This window comes from Micropterus dolomieu, unplaced genomic scaffold, assembly GCF_021292245.1.
Source record: "Micropterus dolomieu isolate WLL.071019.BEF.003 ecotype Adirondacks unplaced genomic scaffold, ASM2129224v1 contig_9836, whole genome shotgun sequence".
NCBI lineage: Eukaryota > Metazoa > Chordata > Actinopteri > Centrarchiformes > Centrarchidae > Micropterus > Micropterus dolomieu.
The window spans coordinates 1-5,436 of NW_025738822.1; the positions used below are offsets into that span (position 1 = coordinate 1).

Consider the following 5,436-nt stretch of genomic DNA (forward strand, 5'->3'; position numbering starts at 1 on the left):
AACCCCATTGAGCTGTTGTGGGAGCAGCTTGACCGTATGGTACGCAAGAAGTGCCCATCCAACCAATCCAACTTGTGGGAGCTGCTTCTGGAAGCGTGGGGTGCAATTTCTCCAGATTACCTCAACAAATTAACAGCTAGAATGCCAAAGGTCTGCAATGCTGTAATTGCTGCAAATGGAGGATTCTTTGACGAAAGCAAAGTTTGATGTAAAAAAGATCTTATTTCAAATACAAATCATTATTTCTAACCTTGTCAATGTCTTGACTCCATTTTCTATTCATTTCACAACGTATGGTGGTGAATAAGTGTGACTTTTCAGGAAAACACAAAATTGTTTGGGTGACCCCAAACTTTTGAACGGTAGTGTAAGTTTGATCAAGCAACAGTGACTTACAAAACCGGTGTGATGTCTTAAAAGTTTGACAGCCCAGAATCTCTGTTGTGTTCAATCCTTTCCTCTCTGTGGTCAGCACATTCAAGACATCACCAAGACCTTTTCCTAATGTTGTATGCCGTTGCCAGTCTCAATGGCCGGGGTTCAATAAACAATGCTTTGTAAGACATCCTGCTTTTGAAATATGAAAATGACCTGCTCAAAAAATATCGTATTACAGACTTGACTAAAAGTTTTCTAATGGTTCAGAATGCTGCAGCTCGTATCTCAACTAAGCTATAAAAATCTGACCAATTCCACCTTACCTCCATTGGCTGCCTATTCATGTAAGATCAACCTTTAAGGTGCTTCTGATGACTCACAAAATATTAAATGGGCCTGCCCCTTCATACCTGTCTCCTTATATCCCATCCTGTGCTCAGAATACAGGCCTGTCAGTCTGACCCCAGAGGTTATCAGAAGTCAGCTGGCTGCCTTTTCCTATCGTGCCCATTTTCTCTGGCATAATCTGCTAACATTACACAGTCTGACTGTCTTTAAATCAAAACCCAAATCTCATCTTTTCGACTTAACCTTCCGCTAGTTGCCTATTCTTTTATCACTTCACGCCTCATACCTGTTATCCTTCCAGCGGGTGGCTCACAATCTCAGCACATCTATTAAGCTGATTACTTCTGGTCCACATACAGTCCAGATATTTTGAGTTAGTATGACTTACACAAAGATTGTGTGTGTGTGTGTGTGTTTTCAGCAGTGTGAGTGTTTCTCTACACAGGAGGAGACTCTCCCTCTTACAGTGAACACAGAGACATAAATGAATCAGGCCACAACCCAAACTCAAACCCAGCATACAGAGGTTCAGTGAATGTGGTGCTGAAGGTGTGGAGGTGGATCAGTGTGCCAGAGGAGACACTGTAAAAGGACAGAGTGCCAGCAGGACAGTCCACATACACTGCTACTCTGTTAGAGACAGAGGAGGAGAGGACTGTTCTTCCATTATTGTGCCAGGCAGAGTAACCATCAACATCAGAGCACCTCAGACTCCAGGACTGATTATTCCGTCCAAACCTGCAGTCATCACTGCCTCCACTTCTTTTGATTCCTCTGTAAGTCACTGATATATAAACCCTTCCTCTCCACTCGACCTCCCAGTAACAGCGACCTGTGAGACCATCTCTACACAGCAGCTGTGGACATTCAAACCTCTCTGGATGAGGAGGATATGGCTGCTCCTCTGTCACTCCTGTCACCTCCCTGTTGTTGTCAGACAGTTTCAAGTATCTGTTTACTGTGTTTGTGTCCAGTGTGAGTTCACAAAAATCTGATGGAGAGAAAGAGACACAATACAGCCGCAGTTTATCATCTATCCCACCTGATGGGTTTATTGTTACTTTACCAATGAAGTGAATGTTCATTAGATCAAACCTTCAGAATGACTTGTTTTTTTGGATCTTCTATCAAAGTGAGCTTTTGATTTAAACTACTTTAACATGTGCTGCCATGTTTTCATGAGTCAAAGTAAACGCAGACTTACACTTCCTCAGACCAGGTTTCAGCCACTGCTCTCCAGCATGTTCCACCCTGGAGGAAGAAACAAAGTCAGATATACCTTCAGAAGCTTCCACATCAGTTGTCTTGAAAAACCTTCACAAGATAAAACATCTGCATTTTAAAAAAAAAACACTTCATACACTCAATTAACTATACATAAAATATTTTAAATAAAACAACAAGAAGATGATAATAAAAAGGTCAAAAAGGCATCCAAAAACAGACAAAAGACTTCAGCCGATCGTGACACAGATCTTTCTGGTGAACTGGTTCTTTACAGAAAGTGAATGGAATAATGAAGAATGCAGACTACCTCCAAATTCTTCAGCAAAAAACCCAAAATCATCCAGCAAGAAGGATGGATCTCGACGCAGTTGGGTGTTTCAATAGGACAAATAAATCAGGCTAGAATTAAGGTATTAAAATGACCCAGAGTCCTGACTGAAACCCCATCAAGAACATGTGAACTGTGCTGAAGAAACAAGTACGTCAGAAAGCCACAAATTTTCCTCAACTTCACCAAGTCTGTAAAAAGAAGTGGTCAAAGATTTAACCAGACAATTGCCAGGAGCTTGTGGATGGCTACCAAAAGCGCTTAATTGAGCGCTGAGCATATCAATACTGTCATCACTATTATTAACAGGGCTGCTGGTTGTGACTGTGAAGCAACAGCCTTCGGGGTATCAGTGTGACAGAAAACCAGAGCTCTTGTTGTCTGTTCATACCTGAGAGTTTCCAATCTCCAGTGTGGATCCTTCAGTCCAGTAGATAGCTGCTTTACCCCTGTGTTTCCTGGATGATTGTAGCTCAGGTCCAGCTCTCTAAGATGGGAGGGGTTGGACCTCAGAGCTGAGGCCAGAGAAGCACAGCCTTCCTCTGTGATCAGACAGCCTGACAGCCTGGAGACACAAAGAATTATATTTTATTCATCTATACTATCAAATCTATTCTTTCTATGTCAGTGTAAATTCACTGATTACAATTATGACAACAGAACACGTCATCAACAATGTAATTTGACTTAAATCTGGAATAATTTATTTTTCACCCCTCAGTTGAAGTAAAACTGGCTGCACTGACAAAACTTTAGGATGGTGAGCAAGAGTATGTTGAAAAGTTTGATTTTAAAGTGGTCTTAGGAAGAGGCAAAAATGTTTGACAGCAGAATTCATTTGATAACAAATAAGATAAGAATTTTATAATAACAACAATAACTAAGATGAACAATGCTTCAAGGGTCCATAGAGGGGAGTGGTAGTGGTATGTGATATTGCTCTTTGTGTTTGCCACTATGAATGACAGCTTTTATATTACACAGGTTATTTGATCCATTGTTGATGTAAAAATACGGAACAGAGCAGATTTAAGCTTTTGTTGTGCATCCCCTTTGCAGCAGAATTAAAATGAATTTATGGAATCTACTCAAAGATAGTCATACCCATAAACTTTCTCAGAAAAAATGGTACTGCGGTGTTCATGAGTAAAATGTAAACTGTTAAATCCAACATATGCAGGAAATGTTTTTCTACAAACTTTAACTTGTATGTCAAGCAACATTTAGGGAAATAGAAGTTGAATCCTGACCTGAGAGTCTCCAGTTTACAATGGGGACTTTCCAGTCCAGCAGAGAGTAGCTTCAGTCCTGAATCCTGCAGGTCGTTGTTACTCAGGTCTAGCTCTGTCAGACTAGAAGACTGAGAGCTGAGAACTGAGGACAGAGCTTCACAGCTTCTCTCCGACAGATTACAGCAACTCAGCCTGAAGCAGAGTTAGTGATACAGACAAGAACTGATAATGTTTCTCTTGTTTACCACGTACAATACATCACATTTCTATGGTTGCCCTTAAATCACAAGAATTAGAATCACAAGTGACGAGAAGATTTTTTAATTTGATCCATTGTTAATGAAGAAAATTAATGGAGTAGCTTTTAGCTTTTGATGTTCATCACCGTTGCAGCAGAATTAAAATAAAATATAAATTCTCTAAGATAGTCATTCCCACAAAGTGGTACCACAAGTTTACACTGTTAAATCCTACAAATGCTGGGAACAAATTTTTCTACAGACATTAACTCTCAATGTCATGTGACGGGATTCTTTGTGTTTCCTATTGAGTCTTCTTGGGATCTAACAGCAGTTAATTACAATTTCTAAACAGATGGCCATAACACTGGGATCCCAAGAACATATATTAATTGTAGCTTTTTTTTATTTCTGTACTAATTTATCAAGGTACACTAAAACTAACAGACAATTTGATGTGTTTTTCAATTGATGAACTAATCAATTTGTCAGCTGATAGTCACAAGATTTAGCCAACTAAGACATTCATTAACTGAGAACATGTGATACAGTCAGTATCTCCATTATCTGTGCACTTACAGAGCTTTCTTGGAGGCTTTGACCACTGGCAGCAGCCTCAGAAGAGCCTCCTCTGAAGCAGAGTATTTCTTCAGGTCAAACACATCCAGATCTTTTTCTGATGACAGTAAGATGAAGACCAGAGCTGACCACTGAGATGGAGACAGTTTATCTGTGGAGAGTCTTCCTGAACTCAGGTACTGTTGGATCTGCTCCACTAGAGAACGGTCCTTCAGTTCATCCAGACAGTGGAAGAGATTGATGCTTTTCTCTGTAGACAGATTCTTGCTTATCTTCTCTTTGATGTACTCAACTGTTTCCTGACTGGTCTCTGATATGCTTCCTGTGTGTGTCAACAGGCCTCGTAGGAGAGTCTGATTGGTCTTCAGAGAAAGACCCAGGAGGAAGCGAAGGAACAAGTCCAGGTGTCCATTTGTACTCTGTAAGGTCTGGTCCACAGCACTCTGGTAGAGAAGTGTTGGTTGAGATTTGTTTCCAAACCGCCACCACCGCCAGGAGGTTGGTTGTTCTTCTGACAACAGATTGACACCAGAGTTCAAGAAGGTCAGATGGACATAAAGAGCAGCCAGAAACTCCTGAACGCTCAGATGGACGAAGCAGAACACCTTGTCCTGGTACAGCCCTCTCTCCTCTTTAAAGATCTGTGTGAACACTCCTGAGTACACTGAGGCTGCTCTGACATCGATGCCACACTCTGTCAGGTCTAATTCAAAGAAGATCAGGTTGCCTTTCTGCAGCTGCTCAAAAGCCAGTTTTCCCAGAGAATCAATCATCTTCCTGCTCTCTGGACTCCAGTGTGGATCTGTCTCAGCTCCTCCATCATACTTGATGTTCTTCTGTTTGGACTGAACTACCAGGAAGTGGATGTACATCTCAGTCAGGGTCTTGGGCAGCTCTCCTCCCTCTCTGGTCTTCAACACCTCCTCCAGAACTGTAGCAGTGATCCAGCAGAAGACTGGGATGTGGCACATGATGTGGAGGCTTCGTGATGTCTTGATGTGGGAGATGATTCTGCTGGCCTGCTCCTCATCTCTGAACCTCTTCCTGAAGTACTCCTCCTTCTGTGGGTCAGTGAACCCTCTGACCTCTGTCACCATGTCAACAC

At 41.6% G+C, this 5,436-nt stretch overlaps 1 pseudogene; it reads right to left on the bottom strand.

Annotated features, from left to right (window-relative positions):
- Nucleotides 1–251: 251 nt before the first annotated feature.
- LOC123965484 lies at nucleotides 252–5,384 on the bottom strand (annotated as a pseudogene).
- Nucleotides 5,385–5,436: the final 52 nt, after the last annotated feature.